General features: G+C 40.9%; 1 protein-coding gene and 1 non-coding gene across 2 annotated transcripts in view; both read left to right on the plus strand.

Annotated features, from left to right (window-relative positions):
* The window catches only part of LOC135219232 (vacuolar fusion protein MON1 homolog), a 169,035-nt gene that overhangs the window by 123,374 nt on the left and 26,001 nt on the right, over positions 1-19,660 (plus strand). The window lies entirely within an intron of this gene.
* On the plus strand, positions 2,976-3,081 carry LOC135220393 (U6 spliceosomal RNA). The gene has a single exon (XR_010315697.1). It is a non-coding gene; the product is annotated as a U6 spliceosomal RNA (small nuclear RNA).

Consider the following 19,660-nt stretch of genomic DNA (forward strand, 5'->3'; position numbering starts at 1 on the left):
ACCAAATCCTACACCTGCACAAGCAGATAAACATTAAAATATGAAAAGAAACTATCAGTCACATTCAGCCTACTACAATGTTCTGAAGACTGGATGCTTTTTTATATGTAAAGATCTTTACTGTTATACCTGAGTGTTATGTGCTCTGTCAAATTGTTTTTGATCAGTTTTGGTCCCAGCAAACCCTTTCAAGTAAAAAATGCATTTTTATATAAGTAACTTACCAAGTATTTACATAGATATTAGTTCCACTTATATGGCAGCTTAAATTTAAAATTCGTGGGTAACACTTCAAATGTCTGTATAGGTGACAAATTCTGCCCACTAGTGGGAATTTTAGGAATGACTTTAGCAGATAACCTCATTCTGTTCTGTAGGGCTTAGTGAAAACACCAAGTACTGGTGGCAGCTTATTCATTATTTTCCACTTATGTATACTATAACTGGATTCCAGTGATGTACACGTCCACTGAAGGCATATTTAGTAACCTTCATGAAATCTCAGGATGATTTTTTTCTTTTTTTGAAATTATTGAGTCATAAACACAATTTTGCCTTAAAAGTAAATCTGTTAGGTCATATATTTTGTTTATGCCTAGGCTATTTGCAAGCCATCAATAATACTAGTTCTCATATGTTATGGGATTCTTTTAGGCTGAAACTTTTGCATTATGTTTCGCTTACTGGGCCTAGGTTAATTGCAAGCCATCAATGGTGTTTTCTGGGTATAGGCACTCGCAAGCTGCCAGTATGGTGTTGCCTTAAAAAGCAATTCTTGTACCTTACACCATTCCTTTAGGCCAAAGCTTTTACATTGCTTTGTTTACTGGGCCTAGACCCCTTGCAAGCTGCCAGTAGATTAGTGTTGCCTTCAAGTAAATTCTCGAATGGTGTTTACAGGGCGTAGGCTTCTTGCAAGCCGTCGATAAATAAATGCCTTAAAAGTAATTCTTGAATGTTTCATTGTTCCTTTAGGCCAAAGATTTGCTATGTTTGTTTACCGAACCTAATCTACTTGCTAGCTGTTAGTAAATAATTTTACCTTAACCCTCCCACTTTCCTTTGCAGAATTGAAAAGTGTAAGGACAGTAAGTAGTAAGGATAGAACGGTGCTTAATGGAAGAAGTAGGTATCGTCGCCAAGGATCGGTCTCAGTATTTGCTTTGGCAGTACATTGTGCATACAGGCAGTCCCTGGTTATCGGCAGGGGTTCCTTTGCGATGGCTTCATGATAACTGAAATTGAGTGATTTTTGTGGCTTATCAGTGCCAATAACCAGTTAATGGCACCTCTGTCAGGTATGTATTGTTGTGCAGATATACTCTACTATTGGTGCTGATAACCAAAATTCGGAGCTTTAGGTGCTAGACAAGCCCCATAAAACTGAATCTCCGATAACCAAGGCCGTTGATAACTGGGGACTGCTTCTACTGCTAGTATTTGCTTCGTCAATACATTTACTAAGTTGGAACGTTTCTGAGGAGCGTGTCATGTCTCCTGTGCGAGGATGACATGCATCTAGGTTGATTTGCAGATCATGAACGTACTACACTTCTAGCACCCAGAAGCGCCTGCTGGCGTCCGCTACATCCTGATGCCAGTTCATGTTGTTCAATGGCGCCATTTACCATCTGCCACCAACTCGTGCCTTAGCAGCCAAAAGGCGCCCAAAGAAGTGCCCATAAGCGCCTGAGCCCCCAAGAGCACCCACAGGCGGCATTTGTAGTAGACAGCAAGGCGTGCACAGAGCTGACCCCACTGGTGCTATCTACCATCTGGCAGCGACTCGTACTCTAGGCAGCCAAAAGACTCCCATAAGTGCCTGAGTGCCCACAGGTGGCATCTTTAGCAGACAGCCAGAGGCATGCACAGTGCTGACATACACTTTTTCTCACCTACTACTAACCCTACATTTTTATCCATGTTGCTTCTGTGGTTGGCTCTCTCGCTTCCTTCCCATGCCATTGCCAGTTTTGTTTCTGGGTTAACAGAAAATAAACCTTGCAAAATGAAGTGTTGTGCAATGGAGGAGATGATTATCCAGGCTGCTGGTTCTCCTAGACCTAAGTCACCATCTTCTTTCCCATCGTTATCCCTATGCTAAGGGGCCACTTGCCTAATGTGCCTTTCCTTACAACATCAGGCATGGTTTATTATTTGGCAAAGGGGTTTTTATGACTGCATGCTCTTGCTGTCATCAACCACAGTTATTGGCAGTGGGCCTTGCCTTTGACTAAAAAGTCCACCTTCAAGGCAGCAGTTTCCACAGTTATCGGTGGTGGGCCTATCCTTTTACTAAACAGTAAGACTGCAAGGCAGCAGTTTCCACAGTTATTGGCGGTGGGCCTAGCCTTTTGCTAAAAATATACGACTGCAAGGCAGCAGCTGTCCTTTTATTCGCCTTTTACGAAATGCAGGACCTACGGTGGTAGTATTCATACACCCCTACCACAGGGTGGAGACCTAAGTCACTGTCTTACTCCCCTAAACCTGGGAGAAGTCATACTGAATGTCCAAGGAAGGCTGGTGGTAATTACCCCAGGTAATTGCCCCTCGGTCAAACCTGTTGCATATTCCCAGGTATCGGTAGACATCCCATGAAAAGGTGTCTTTGTGGAGGTAAAGTGGAAGAGGCAGCTATCCAGCCCATCAGATATCCTAGACCTAAAGTCCTTGTCATACTCCCCTAAACTTGGGGGGAGACATACTGGCAGTCCAAGGGAGTTTGAGGGGTTTTGGCCCTGGATAAGTGCCCCTCAGTTGAGCCTGTGATCCAGGTATCAACAGACAGCCGCTGGAAAGGTGTCTGATGAAGATGTAGTGTGAGCACAACTCAATAACGGTTTTCTTCCTGAGCACCGGGCTCCAGCTTGCTAGGCTGACCCCTCTATTTGGCGCCAAGTGCTTGCCCAGTGGTCAATGGAACACCGGTGACCCCGTCCTAGAGTCAAGTGACTGAGCGCCCAGTGTCCGAAGTACTTGCTTCAGCAATACCTTTTCTAGATTAGAATGATACAGAGAAGATTAGCATGGCTCCTGCACAAGGATGACATGCAAATCATGCAGCCTTCCGTAATTTTCAATCAACACTTTTATAACCCTCAGTGCCTGGTTTTTCCTTAGAACATACTATTGTTTTTTTCTTGGGTGCCACTTCCCAATGGAATGCCTGGCTCCAGCTTCCAAGTAGTCGGCACCAGTCCCCATTTGCCAAGTGCCTACTATCCTCTCACAAACTCTTCAATCAGTTCCACCTTCACTTAGAGTTCAGGACGTTACTACAACCTTTACTATTGCAGCCCTGTCCTTTGTGCACAGTGACATTTTGAGGAGTGACTTTTGTCAGGAAGAGAGAAAGGCTTGTGCCTTCGGCATTCCTCCCTCTTGTAAGGGAGCCCTTAACCTTTTGATGACTGCAAACCCCCAGTGAATTGCCCAATATGGTTCCAAACCCCCTTTGATTAAGTCCACTTAAGTCCCATTTGTTGACAATATAACTTAATACACTTAGTTTAACACATACGTTAGTTATGAATAGCAAGGAATAGACCATAAAGAAAATCAAAAGCATTTATAGTTTTATATGGTTATTTACTTACAAAATATACCCATGTATACATTGACACATTAAAGTCAAATATATAGAAATATCCAGAGATCAAGTCTCAAGGGGGTATGGATACCCCCTGTTAACCCTCTTACGCTGACTGGACGTATTTTACGTCGACATTTTTTGTCTCCCGTGTGCCGACTGGAGGTATTTTATGTTGACTTACAAAAGTTTTTTTTTTAAATTCGCGGAAAAATACTTATAGGCCTACCAGCCTAAAACTTTTGAATCACGCGCCTTGGGGGATGCTGGAGTTCAACGGATCAAGGTGTTGTTTTGTTTACAATCGTTACACAGGCGCGCAAGTGCGAATTTCTTTCTTGCCACACTAAAAAGTATCTGTGACACATCTCGGAAATTATTTCGTCACTTGACATAATTTTTGTACCATTGTATATTAGCCGTTACATGAAGTATTATATATGAAAATGTGCGCATTTTTATGTAAAATACAACAATAAAATACTCATGATTGGAGCTTTTATCAGTTTTGAGATATTTTCATATAAATAACGATAATTGCCAAAATTTCAACCTTCGGTCAACTTTGACTCTACCGAAATGGTCGAAAAACACAATTGTAAGCTAAAACTCTTATATTTTAGTAATATTCAATCATTTACCTTAATTTTGCAACTAATTGGAAGTCTCTAGCGCAATATTTCGATTTATGGTGAATTTATGAAAAAACTTTTTCCTTACGTCCGCGCGGTAACTCTTCCGAAAAAAATCATACATGCGATTGTGGTAATGTTTGCATCATTTTAAAATTAGCCGTTATATAAAGTTTTATATATGGAAATGTGCGCAATTCCATGCACAATACAACTAAGAACAACCCATGGTTGTAGCTTTTATCAGTTTTGAGATATTTTCAAATAAATAACGATAATTACCAAAATTTCAACCTTCGGTCAACTTTGACTCTACCGAAATGGTCGAAAAACGCAATTGTAAGCTAAAACGCTTATATTCTAGTAATATTCAAACATTTACCTTCATTTTGCAACAAATTGGAAGTCTCTAGCACAATATTTCGATTTATGGTGAATTTATGAAAAAAATAACATTTTCTTTACGTCCGCGCGGTAACTCTTCAGAAAAAATCATACGTTGCGATTGTGGTAATGTTTGCACCATTTTAAATTAGCCGTTACATAAAGTTTTATAGTATATGAAAATGTGCGCAATTTCATGTAGAATACAACTAAAAATAATTGAAGGTTGTAGCTTTTCTAATTTTTGAAATATTTGCATATAAATCACGATAAATAGAAAAAAAACCACGTTCGGTCAACTTTGACTCTACCGAAATGGTCGAAAAACGCAATTGTAAGCTAAAACTTACAGTCTAGTAATATTCAGTCATTTATCTTCATCTTGAAATAAATTCGAAGTCTCTAGCAAAATATTTAGATTTATGGTGAATTTAAAAAAAAAATCTTTCCTTCCCTCCGCGCGCGGATTCTCCGCCACAAATCCCCGAAATGCGTACGTCCCATTCTCGGAATATTTGCTCCGTTTCATATTAGGCATTTCATAGAGTTTTATATATGAAAATGTGCGGAATTTCATGTAGAATAAAACGAAAAATATTTGAAGGTTGTAGCTTTTCTTATTTCCGAAATAATTGCATATAAAATATATATATATAAAAAAATTTGACATTCGGTCAACTTTAACTCATCAGATATGGTCGAAAACTGCAATTGTAAGCTAATACTCTTACAGTATAGTAATATTCAATCATTTGTCTTCATTTTGAAAGAAATTGGAAGTCTCTAGGACAATACTTAGATTTATGGTGAATTTTTGAAAAAAAAATTTGTTTACGTCCGCGCGTTACGAATTCATGCATTATTTTGTGATAATGTTTTCTCTGTGTTGCTTTTATCGTTTTACAATGTGTTATATACCAAAATGATCGCAATTTATTGTACATTACAACGAAAAAAAATTAACTTGTTACCTTTAACCGTTTTGCGCACAGCGCGATTTGAATACAATTATATATGAAATTTCGTTTTTGCGCTATCATATATCGCATTATTTATATATGATAATGATAATTTTTTTCATTTCTGATGGTTGCATACTAAACTTCAGCCAATGAAAAAAAAGGAGCCAAAAATGAACTCTTAATCTTGAAAACTAAGCGCGCTGTGATTTTTTGAAAAAAAAAAAAAAATTTCCGCTTCCGCGCTCACTCTGAAACACCTCCGGCACACGGGAGACAATTTTTTTTTTACTGCTTCGGCGTAAGAGTGTTCAGTACTCCTGCTCTAGTACTATGAGAGAACTATCTTCCTTGTGGAAGATTTTGTCTAGTTTCTGGATTGTCTTGACTGGAACCAGGAACCTTGGCTAAGAAGTTGGAGACTCCCTAGAACTTTCTGAGTCATCACCTTGGATTGCTGCTTGATGTGGGCAAGTATAGTTGGATTAGATTTAGAATTGTCCGCTCTTGTCATCAATTTTGGAAGAGGGAGCTTTGGTGCTTTTCAACCAGCATCGACTCACAAGCTATTGTCTTCCTCTGTTTAGAGGATTTCAGCTGGCCTGCGGATGATTGCTATATCACAGTATTTTTTTTATGTGCTCTCCTGTTATTATTTTCTGCTACATACAGTTCTGCATAGTCTTCAGTCTGTACAAATTGATGTCAAGTGTATGGTATGTCCATGTGTCTGCATGGCTACTTAAGAAGATACAGAGTCGGCAGCTGGTCTGCACGGATGTTTGAGAGGCTGCACAATGTTTTGCTAGATTACTCGGTTGTCTGCAGAATGAAGATGAACCAGAAGGCCTGTCTTCTGAGACAGGTTTTCTCAGTTTGGGGACCTGTGCTCCGACCTCTCTGCGGCACTGCAGGCAGTTCCCGGGTTATTGGGGGTTGGGTTTCCATTCCGCCAGCTTGATGATAAGCAAAAATCGCTGATAACTGAAAATCAGCGACCAATTTTCAGGGTTTATCAGCACCAATAACCAGTTAATGGTACCTCTGTTAGGTATTTATTGGTGCCAATACCCTGGTATCGGCACTTGTAGCGGTTATCGGTGCTAGACAAGTGCCATAAAACTGGATCGCTGATGACCAAGGCCATCAATAAGCAGGACTGCCTTTATAGGTCTTCACATGAGTCCTCGCTCTTCTTCACTTAACCTCATTTTCTAGCCTTGACATCAGTCTTTACTTACAAAGACTATCTTGACCGAAGTATTGGATGCCATTGTCATTTCCCATAGCCCTAGATTAAGTCAGGCCTGTACAGTGGACCCCAGTATTTGTGCGGGATGCATACCAGACTCCCCGCGAATAGTTAGAACCCCCCTCTAAAAATGCTTATACTAGTAACTGCCTATCTTGGATGTGTAAACACCAAAGTAATCCCTAAAAATACCATCCTACATCAAATGTACATTAAATTATCATCCTATTATTGTACATATTAATCTTTAAAATATTATTAATACTATTTCGAAGTAAATCTTATATTTTATGGTTAAAAATATATGTATGTACTGTATGACGTAGTTACGTATGTCTGAAAATAATCCAGTCCCCCTATTGGTATTCAGTCATGTATATTTTCTTTCATACATTTACTATTCAAGCCGTCCAGTTTTCTTTTTACAAGTGAGACAATTGTATGTGAAATTACAAGAGAGAGAGAGAACAAAAATATGTATGAACATTAAAAAAATTCATACATTAGTACAACATATATTAATAGGGTACTCGCCAGTGATAAATGTTGATTAGAAATGATGAAGATGAATTAGCTGTGCAGTCTGATGAATAACAATGAAAATAGACTGCACAGTTAAGCAGAGGAGTTATAGCACATCTAAGGGCGCCTCTTCACTTACGGGAGGCGCTTCGGGAGACACTAACTCAGGCGATTTGGGAGGCACTTCTTCAGGCAATTTGGGAGGCACTACTTCAGGGGTTTGGGGAGGCTTTGGATGGTCCTTCTGTGTATGTGTGATGAACATGGTGATTGGCAGCTGGTGTCTTTGCTTCTTCATGGTGATGAGGGCTTGATTATAGGGCTCCAATGCTGTATCAAGGATGTTTGAAAATTTTAAGGAGCTTTCCATGTAAGGATCACATGTTGCAACAAACTCCTGAGCCCCGTTTATCATTTTCCTAATTTGGGATAGGCGTTCCAAAGTCAGGCCCTCGTTCTCCTGCTCCTGTTCCTCTCCAGAACCTGGAGTGTCATCTTCCTCGCTGGCAGACTTTGTCAGGTCTTCCTAATCCTGGTCTGTTAAGGGGTCAGAGTGGGCATCAATGATGGTGGCGGCTTCATCCTCAGTGATATCGCCAAAGCCTTCACCACCAAAAAATCTCGCCAACTGGACTGCCTTATTAATGGCTGAATGCTGGATTCCCTCAGGAGAGAAGCCATATTTATAGACATAATCTAGCCACAACTTACTCCAGCATGCATTTAGGGTCTCCTCCTTCACGTCCCTCAGCAACTGGCCGATTGCAGACACGAGGCAATCGTGAATTTACACTAATGCTCTTTCAGCGTTAATTCACTATAATGGTCCATTGCATCAAAGGTGCTGGAGGGAGTTCCCAGTGTAGATTGTCTTCATATCCTGGTCCATAGGCTGGAGGAGAGAGGTGGTGTTGGAAGGGAGGAACTCCTTTTCTCGCCTGAAAACCTTGGGAAACTGATGATGGTCCTGGTTGTGGCTCTTTCTCTGCATGTTCTTCATCTTCTTCAGGTGCAGGTTCATCAAAGCCCAAGAATTCTAATTCCCCTTCTTCATCACTTTCCTATGCCTCTAGATTGCCGCCTTCCTGTTCCTCTATGTTGCTGCTTTCCATACCAGTTGATAACAGCTGGCAGAGCTGTTGTGCTTTCTTGCGTATGATGTTGGAGTCAAGGGGCACGTTCTTCTTATGGCAGTTCTTGATCCAGTACGGGAGTCCAGAATCCATCCATATGATTATTTCATTTTGCACTGTCAACTCTGTTTTAGCTGTACCAAAGTAGGTCATGCTTACACTTTTTCTGATTTCACACACTTTTTTTCTTAATGTATCTCACCATGCTCTCATTCACATTAAAATGGCGGCCACATGCGGCAAAAGTTTTGCTCTCCAACGTATCAAGAACTTACACCTTCACATTGAGCTTCATGATGGCCTTCTATCTTTTAGGCTCTGCCAGAAGCCTTAGAAGAAGGGTGCTTTTTAGGAGCCATTTTCGGCATAATTCACATGGATATTTGGTGTTACATTAAACACAGCTTCGCAATTACGTCTACTTGTCAGTACTCTCTACGCAGTGAGGCTAATCAAGGAGATATGCACGATACCCACAATTCCATCATCACATCAAGTGTACAGCCGATATCGGAGGGCATCATGGTATCCTAAGATTTGTTTATCTGTGGAAAGTTGGCTTGGGGGAAGCATCTTTTAAGAAAAACCAATTGTTATTGAAATTTTGCTGTGTTTACATTAACTTTTTACAGGACTAATATTTGAAAATTGATAAATCTTTTTTCATCATTAAAAATGTATTTAGTCATGAAAATATGCTTTGTATGTATGCAAGAAAATACATACAGTGGACCCCCATGAATACTTAGAACTCTTCTAAAAGCAAAGTCCTCTTAAACATTTTACCATTAAAAATATATACGTACAGCAAGTAACAAGAGAGAGAGAGAGAGAGAGAGAGAGAGAGAGAGAGAGAGAGAGAGAGAGAGAGAGAGAGAGAGCACTGAATCAGCAACATCATACAGTGTTCACCCCATACTCGCGGGGGATGGGTACCAGACCCCCGCGAATGACTAGAATCTGAATAGTTGAAAAGTCTATAGAAACCCTTAAAACTGCATAATTTTTAGTTAAAACTCAAGAAAAGCCCACTAAAAATGTATATACCTGATTTTTTTAATAGTTTTATCACAAAAAGTGCACTTTATGGTGAAATTTATAAAACAGGAGTTTGTGGATATTTCTCATAGAAAAATACTGTGAATAGGTGAATTTCCCACAAATAAGGGGGTCATACGTTCCAGAGAGAAATCCGTGAATACATGAGTCCACAAATATGGGCCATTGACTTATATCTGACCATCAAGAGTGAAATTATGAATTATTTTGGAGAGAGAGAATAATAATGAAGAGAGAGAGAGAAAAAAATCTTAAAATATCAAAAGGTTGAAATGAACTTCTATGGGCAACACTCCTTCCCCTGTGACGATACATTTATCAGACTATCATTTACTCCTTTCTCGAAGTGGATAAAAAGACTTGGAATCTCAATTTCTTTTATTGATTTTATTAATATTTGAAAATTAGTTATTAGGTAAATGATTTCTTTATCATACTATGAAACAAATAAGTATACATGAGAGAGAGAGAGAGAGAGAGAGATTATTTAGCATACCATGAAACAAATAGATATATGTAAAAGTGAGAGAGAGAGAGAGAGAGAGAGAGAGAGAGAGAGAGAGAGAGAGAGAGAGAGAGAGAGAGAGAGAGAGATTTTATTATTATTGTTTAATCTCATTTAAACTTAATATTATTTGAGAACTAGTATACTGTAAATTATTATTTTGTCATAAAATGCAGTAGTACTCTTAAAGATATTTATACATACTTCTAACACTTCCAGCCAAAACAGAAGGAGAGAGTTACCACCATGACATACATATCTTGTGGAGAGAGAGAGAGACCTTACCTTACCTTACAGACCTTACATCTTGTTCGGGTTGCCCCAGGTCCCTCAGTGTGAGGCACCTCTAATGTCTACCAGAGAGTTGCTAGTACATCTTCCGGTATATTTTGCATCTTCCAATCTTGGATGGTCTGGGATGCAGTTTAGATATTTGTCGAGCTTATTCTTAAACACATCTACGCTCACTCCTGATATATTCCTCAGATGAGCTGGCAACGCATTGAATAGACGCTGCATTATCGATGCTGGTGCGTAGTGGATTAATGTCCTGTGTGCTTTCCTTATTTTTCCTGGTATATTTTTGGGCACTATTAATCTACCTCTGCTTGCTCTTTCTGATATTTTTAGTTCCATGATATTTTCTGCTATTCCTTCTATCTGTTTCCATGCCTGAATTATCATGTAGCGTTCTCTTCTCCTTTCCAGACTATATAATTTTAAGAATTGTAGTCTTTCCCAGTAGTCTAGGTCCTTAACTTCTTCTATTCTAGCTGTAAAGGACCTTTGTACACTCTCTATTTGTGCAATATCCTTTTGATAGTGTGGGTACCATATCATATTGCAATATTCAAGTGTACTACGAACATATGTTTTATAAAGCATAATCATGTGTTTCAGCTTTTCTTGTTTTGAAGTGCCGTAACAACATTCCCATTTTTGCTTTACATTTTGCCAACAGAGTTGCTATTTGATCATTGCATAACATGTTCCTATTCATCATCACACCAAGGTCTTTAACTGCTTCCTTATTTGTGATGGTCTCATTATTAGGTCCCTTATATGCATATAGCTTTCTTTCTCTGTCTCCATAATTTATGATTCAAATTTATCAGAGTTAAATACCATCTATTTACCTCTGCCCAATCATATACTTTGTTAAGGTCTCTTTGTAGAGCGTTCCTATCTTCATCACAAGTAATTTCTCTACTTATTCTTGTGTCATCTGCAAAAACTACTCACTACCGAATCCTTAACATTATTGTCTATGTCTTCAATCATAATAACAAACAGTATTGCAGCTAACACCGTACCTTGCGGCACACCGGATATTACCTTGGCTTCATCCGATTTCTCGTCGTTTGCAATAACTATCTGTTTTCTGTTGTGTAAAAATTCTTTTAACCATCTTCCTACTTTATCCACGATATTGTGTTTTCTAATTTTCTTCGCTATATATTATGGTCTACTTTATCAAAAGCTTTTGCAAAGTCTAAATAAACCACATCTGTTTCATTTCCGCTTTTCATATTTTTGAATATGTTTTCACGGTGGACTAACAGTTGGGTTTGTGTACTTTTTCCGGGTACGAAACCATGTTGTCCTTTATTAAACAAATTATTTTTTATTAAATGTTTCATAATATTTTTCTTCATTACCCTTTCATACACTTTCATTATATGTGATGTTAGACTCACAGGCCTATAATACTTGCCTCTAGTCTTGATCCACTTTTGAAAGTAGGGGTAATATACGCTAATTTGTGCTCATCATATATCTTGCCTGTATCTACACTTTGTCTTAATAATATTGCAAGTGGCTTTGCGATAGAATGAACTACTTTCTTTAACAAAATAGCAGGAATTCCATCAGGCCCTGCAGCAGCTCCATTTTTAATTTCATTAATAGCCTGCACAATATCAGCTTCATTAATATCTATGTCAGCTAAATATTCACTATTTTCATCCCTTGCTTCTATATCATTATCTTCATTATCTATTCTAGGGGTGAATTCTCTCTTATATCGTTCTGCCAGTATGTTGCAAATTTCCTTTTTTTCATTCGTTAATCTCCCTTCAATTCTCAGAGGGCCTATTTCTATTCTTCTTTTATTCATCTTCTTCGCATATGAGTATAATAGTTTGGGGTTTTGCTTGATATTTAATAGGGTTTTTTCTTCCAAGTCCCGTTTTTCATTTTCTTTTGATTGTATAATCTTTTGTTCTGCATTTTCTATCTTACTTTTTAGTTCTATAACTTTCCATGCATTTTTTTCTTTTGCAAGACCTTTTTTCCACTTTCTGATTTTCTGGAACAAGATTCTTCTGTCTCTTGGTATGCATGAATGATGTTTTACTTTTCTTCTTCGGTATATATTTTTCCACTATTATCTCCAATATTATATAATATCTCCGTATTTACCCTTATGTCATCACTTACGAAAATGTTATCCCAATCTTTGTTTAATTCTTCATTAATTTCTGACCATTTTTATATTTTTTTTACTGTAGAAGTTGTATTTTCCATATCCTTCCCACTTTTTCATTTCTTGCTTATCTCTATTTTCACTTGCTTTGGAATGAACTGTTAATTCTATGACATTATGGTCTGAAATACTCGCATTATAAACTATTATTTCTTTAACATAATTCATCTCGTTCACAAATACTAGGTCTAAAGTATTTTCCTTTCTTGTTGGCAGGTGATTTATTTGTTGAATGTTGTATTCTAGTAGCATATCTAATAGCTTTTCAAATTGCCTCTTATCTTCTGCACTACTATTACTCTCTTTTTTATATGTATAAGTACAACCACAATCTCCTATTCGTTCTTTCCATTCTACGAAAGGAAAGTTGAAGTCACCAGATAGGAGAATAGTCCAGTCCTTGTGATTTCTACATATATCATCCAATTTTTCAATTATTAAGTCAAACTCTTTAGTATTAGGAGGTCTATATATTACTATGTTCATCAATTTTTCAGATTCAAATTCTACCGCTATTAGTTCACATTCTGAGTTACTATATTTCTCATATATTTTTCCTTCCTTGTTTTTTGTCTTTCCCATATATTGCGGTTCCCCTTAGTTCCCTATTTTTTCTATCTGATCTATAAGTTTGGAACCCTTTATTTGATCATCATTCCCAGTCTCTTGGGAATACCAGGTTTCACTTATTATTCATTATATCTATTTTCTTTCATTTTGGGTTAGTTCTTCTAAGTACTCTATTTTTCTTTTTGAGTTACTCATAACTAAACCCTGCGCATTCATCACTATGATGGTTTGCGTGTTTCTCCTTCATTTAATACTGATAGTAATAAGGATTTTCCATGTCTCTTTCCTGTTCTGGTATGTTGTTCTTTTTTTCATTTCCAGAAATTCTGACATTAAAAAATCCAACTTTTCCATAATATTTGATCTTCCTTCATCATAATTATTCATTTTGTGTCTGAATCTGCAATTTTCTCCGTTTCTGCAATATCCTCTTGCATAATAAATACAGTTATTATCTCTTGAGTAGAATTTCGGAGCTGATGCTTTGAAATTTTTTGCTGACACCTCTGCATATCTCATTGGTGGTTTGCTTTTCTCTTTTACCTGATATTCTTGATTTCTCTCTTTATTTGTTTCTTTCTTATTTTGGATTTTATTACTTGGTTGGTTATTTATTTGATTATGATTCTTGGCTACAGGGTGCATATATTTGCATTTTTTGTCGAACTTACATCCTTTTCCTTCTTTTATTTTTGGTTTTTACATATTTTTGGATGCAGATCTCTGCAATCATCCCCATATCCATCTAAGTATGCACATTTACCATATATTTCATAGTTTTGACATATCTTAGGATGTTTGTAGTAACATCTTTCTCCAAATCTGCAATTCCCTCTTTTCAAAAGGTTGCAGATTTTGTCTTTCTTGTCTATTTTTTCCTCTTTTCCCGTCATTGTATAGATCTGGGTAGAGCCTCTTCGGGATTTGCTTTTCTGTTGTCATATCGTAATTTATTTCTTCGTAGGTATGCTGCTTTATTGCCTCATATGTAGTATCAATGAGTATCTCTGCATCCATACTTTTATCTTGTTCTTTGTTTTCCTTATTTTTTTCTGTCATTTCATTTTTGTTTACTTCTCTTCCGTTTTCCTCTTCTTCTTTTTCTTCTTCTCTTCCTCTTCCTCTTCTTCTTCATCCTCAACTATTTGTACATTCAATCTTGATTTAATAACATTGTCTATCCATGATAGACATGTTGAACAAAAAATTCTTGTATCTTTTCTCAAATCTTGTATTACCTCAGCACACTGTGGATGGGTCGGAATGTTGCATGCAGCACATTTTCTGATTAGGTTTTGTGGATTGACTATGCTATACCAAACCTTACACAGTTTGCATGCTTTTGGCATTCTTTTTCCTAATGCATCAATTAGTATATTCACAAGATTCACCTTATTCATTTTCTTTGTCGGAATATGTTGGTTTATGTATATTTTCTTTATGAGTCTCTTGACCACTTGGATTTTATTTGGAACTTCTTCAATTATTTTCAAGATGTTTTCATTAGATTTGTTCCAGAGAGAGAGAGAGAGAGAGAGAGAGAGAGAGAGAGAGAGAGAGAGAGAGAGAGTGAGTTATCCTTATTTAAAAGTGTGAAATGGAAAGATTTCTGGGCTTGACCTGTGTCGGCCGGTGAAATGCTCCTGTAGCACGCATTTCTAGGTATAAATAGATGCTAAATATACTAGAGAAAAAGCTAAAAGGAATGCTGAAGTTACTACCTTCAGCTCGCTCACCCATAGGGTGTCGATATAAACACAGGGGCGAGTGGAAGCCACTACCACAGGTTTTCTGCCAATTAGAAGATTCCCTTCAAAACCCCTCTCTAGGTAGGTGCCGTTACAAGGACTACAATACATCTACCTTCCACTCGCTACTACTACAACTCTCGCCTGAAGGCTTCATTCCTGTATCAGCGTGGTACAGTGACCGCACGTGTTTTTCTCGCTGCCCTCTTCCTGTGTTTTTTGACTAAGCCATGTCTGCTCCAGAGCCCCAAGCTTCTTCATCTAAGTTGAGTATTCCATGATGCATCCCTTTTTAGCCCTTATTTGACCCCTTAGTTCTCGCGAACCAGGGTGACGCTCCTTTTACATCCGCCATCTTGGGTGCATCATTCGCCGCATGCATTTTTTCCCATTGGTATTCTATGATGATATTTACCTCACTGTTTGCTTTTCACTGTTTAGTCAACTGTTTTTGTATACCCCATCATTATTCTAGCTCCTGTCGTTTTCTGGAGCTTTGGTTTTACGAATTTTATCCTTACGTCGTAGGCCCTAACTTGCTCCTGACTTACTCTGAGGTCTCTTGTTATATGTTTATTTTTCGTTACTCTAGCCTTTGGCTTTTGTCCTCAGTCCCGTGTTGGTTCCCCTTCGTACGTACTATTTATTTTCTATGTTATACGCGAGTAATGTATTTTGGCTTCTAAGCTAGCCTATAGTACGCCAGTTTTGTGGAGAGGACGGTTCCTCTCTATCTCTCTCGCGATATTCATGCATGCATTCTTTTATTGTGTTTTTCGATGTTAGTCAGTAATGCACTCTACTATATGCACGTTTATAATATTCATATTCTTTGTGAAGTTGGAATTCCTTGCGATACCCTTCCCTGGTCTACCCGACCAGACCTAGGCTAGGTTTTGGAAGGTAGGTCAGGCAGTCCTGCCCCTCCACCCTTTCGGCCCCACTCTTACCACCTCCTGTCCAGGCCATTGTGCTTGCTGGAAGAGCAGTCCAGAACAGAGAGTCCCTCTTGTGCCATGTTTGTTGGGCCAAGACCTATCATATCTGACCAGATCGGAATTTTTGATTTTGGAGGATTTTGTTAGGTTCTATCCGTCCACTTCATGACGTCCTTTGGAGGCCAGGCTAGCCTACATGACCGGATCTGTACCGATCTCAGAGGGTTAGGCTGGGTCCTTGCTGGGTGCATTACCCCCCCCCCCCCACTTGTTATTCCTCTTTCGCAATTCTTCCAGTAATTCCTCATCATTTATTTTATGTTTGTCTTGTTGTGTGTAGCCTGGGCCTTTGCCCCCTTTAGGGTGTCAGTTGGCCTACCGTCTTCTGCTCCCTTTAGTGGTAGGCTTGTTACAGCTCCCGAAAGGTGATGGCTCACTGATCGGTTGCTGTGGCCAGGTGATCACGACTTGTCCACTCTCCTCCAGACACACCCCCCCCTGCCTTGCTCTCGTCCGGCGCTGCCTAGCTAGCTTGCAGTTCAAGTAATCCTTTGATGAACGACCGCTAGAGCATTTAGCTTTTCCAGGGGGATTAGTCGGAGGAGATTGGTTGTTAGTATTTTGTGTAATCTCTTTAATATGTCTCCGGGCCCATAGGTCCTCTGGCCAGGTGGGGTCTACCATCACACCAGCCAGCAGGCTATACACCGGATTGTACGTACTGCTGCTCCGCCGCTCAGTTGTCTATTCTCCCTGTTGTCTCCGCCTCCCCACTCATGTGGGGGCGGAACTGGGCTTAGAGCTGCGTTTCTAGTTACCTTAGAATTGCTTCTCTTCCCCGGTGCGATCAGATTCAGGCCTAGGTTTTACCTTTTTCCCTGTTCTGCTCGTATCAGCCCGTCTCCGCCGGCACTTACTGTTATGATAACGGGATTATGGACTCTGGAGTAGGTGAAGCCTTTAAGAGATTATGCTAGAACTTGTTTTATTAGCCTCTGTAGGTATGTCTCCGGATCCGTATTGGTTCCGACATAGTGTGGTCTTCCATCACACATGCCAGGAAGTATATACCGGAGTTTATTGTACCGCTGTTTCCGTCGCTCAGTTTTCCATCTTCTTTGCTATCGCTGTTCCCCATTTCGGTGGGGACGGAACGGGGCTCAGATAATGTGCCTACATTTGATTACATTGTATTAATCTGCTGCGATGCGATCAGACTCAGGCTTAGGTCTTACCTTATTCCCCTGTTCTGCTCGTATCAGGCCCTCTCCGCTGGTTATAGCTTTCCGATCCCGAGGACGGATTCCGGAGCAGACGGAGACATCCAGAGCTTTTTTAATAACAAGTAAGTTGAAAGTTATACCCGATATTGCCTTTACGGATCAAATATCTAGTTAAAGTGCACCCATCTGGCCGGAATTAACTTTATTTGATGATACTCATTTGACTTTTCAACATACAGATGGTCTGTTGCCAGGTGTCGGGATGTCCGGCTGTCCTATATAGGCCGTACGGGCATGAGGTCTGCCGATCTCATGCCAACTGCGCCATCCCGGTAGAGGGGAATATGGTCTCGCACCCAGAGGCCTGCACAGTTTGTTATGAACTGGTGAGGATCGTGTCAGACGAGTCGGTAAGTAACATTCTCGCCTCATTGTTTCTGCGAAATTTCTGCTATACGATTGACTTTAGAAAATTTCTTTGACACGGGGGATCCTAATTTGGTTATTTTTAAAGGTTAGTTTGTCACTCACGACCGCGTCGATGACGTCCCTTAAGTCCTGGGTGGGAGGATTCAGGAGGAATGCTAAATCCGGCCAGCCCTACGTGCTGTGCTGTCGGAGGAGCTGTGTTCCCTCCTATACCCGGGCGCTCCGGTTTCGGCGGCTGTACCTGCGTCTGTGGTGGCTCCCATTATTGAGGGCATCCGTCAGGAGACCCAACCCCTCCCGGAGGACCAAGAGGGCTTGTGTGACATCGTCACAGAAGTAGTCGCGGCCATCAGCCTTCACAGGGAACCTATGGCCACAGAGGATCAGGAGGTAGGTAGGGAGGTAAGTGAGACAGGTAGTCTCCCTTTTAGTCCCACTCCTTCTCCCCCTTCTTTCCAGGGCTTCCCTACGAAGTCCGCCCCCACTTGGGATAGATCGGCCTCGGTAATCCCCAAGGTCAAGGCCTGGAAAACAAGATCCCTGCCAAAGGTATCCAAACCATCAGAGCCTTCTCCGGCAGGCTCTGCAAGGTCGTCGTCATCTCCCAAGCCGTCGACTTCCTCTTCTAAAGCTTCTCCCCCACCCAAGGGGTCGAGAGCCAAGTCCTCCAAAGCCAGGCCGGCGGAGTCCGGCTTCGACCAGGAGGTTTTAGCAAATCTTCTCATGATGAAGATGAGCAAGGTAGTGGACTCCAGACTTGAAACGGTGTCCACTCGACTTGCCTCAGGCCTAGAGACCTCGGGTCAATCTATCTTGTCTCTGACCCAGAGGCTACAGGCCCAGGGGGAATTGGTGTCCGGATTCCTCCAGTCCGGAACCACACCACAGTCCGTGACGGTACCGGATGCATCCAAGCTGCTGCCATTTGAGAGCGACCCGTGGCGGTTAGCTCTGCATGCCCCGTTCTCGGACGGCAAGCTGACGATCGAAGGTTGCGGAACCCGACCGGTAGAAGACTTTGAGTTCTTCCCGGCGGGCCTTCAATTTCCCTTTCCAGGCTACGCTAGACTAGCCAAAGATGCGCTAGTCAGGGTAGACAAAGTCCTGAAGGAAACAGTTATCTACCCTATGGACCAGGCCCAGTCTGCATGGGTCCGCACCCTCACAGATTGGGACTGTGTCAACACAAAGTTGACACCCCATAAAGGATGCTTTACGATGTTTGTGGCCCCACAAGGAGTTCCGACTCCTTGTACGTCGAAGGTGGCAGAATTGACTCTGCAAGCTGCGGTAGAGGACAAACCTATGCCTCAGCTAAAAGAGACGGAGGCTACCTCCTTGCTCTTCCCCAGCGATATGGAGTTTTGGGCGGAGGCTCCGGGAACGTTCACGGTGGGCAGACTCGATCCAGAGTGTGCCTCCGCCCAATTCAGTGAACGTTTGCCTAGAATTCCGGACCCCATGGTCAAAGCAGAATTCGAGGCAAGATGCAGGCTGAGTAGGTCGATTAACTCGGTCACCATGGCGGAGTTGACTGCTATGACGTTTGCAGATGAGCCTCTATTTCGGATCCACACAAAGTCACTATTACAGGCCTTCCAATCAGACCTGTATGACTTTATAGTGGCTAGGTGAGCCTGCAGGAAGCATGTCTTTGCGAATGCTTCCATAAGACACGAACCAAACAGGCTCATAAAGGCTTCGATCTGGGGTGCCAACCTCTTCCGTTGGGGACTTCCCATCAAAAGGAAGTTTGAGGCCCCCGGACCACAATCCAAAGCTAGGAAGAGGCCGAGGAAATACCAGACTTTCCAGTCCTCTCATCCTCAGACAGTTGTTCAAGCGGTTCCTGTCTCCCAGATCGGCAAGCCTTCAACATCCAAGGCACAGCCACAGCAACAGTTTGTCCTGGTGCAGAGTCCACCAACTCAGCAACCTTCGACTTCAACCGCCTTAGTAACCTCCCTAGCCTTCAATGCCTCCTTTGAGTCACAAGGAGCATTTCGTGGCTACAACAAGCATGCAAGGAGTAGCAGAACCAGAGGTGCCTTCCAACAGAGAGCTGGCTCTAGAGGCAGAGGCTTCAGAGGAGGCAGAGGAGGTAAGACCTCAACCAACCAGTGAGACTCCGCAGGTGGGCGGGAGACTGTATCTCTTTTGGGACCATTGGACCTTCAGTCATGGGCCCACAGCATTGTATCGAAAGGTCTGGGGTGGAAATGGGAGAAA

The sequence above is a fragment of the Macrobrachium nipponense genome, chromosome 1 (assembly GCF_015104395.2).
Source record: "Macrobrachium nipponense isolate FS-2020 chromosome 1, ASM1510439v2, whole genome shotgun sequence".
In the NCBI taxonomy this organism is placed as follows: Eukaryota; Metazoa; Arthropoda; class Malacostraca; order Decapoda; family Palaemonidae; genus Macrobrachium; species Macrobrachium nipponense.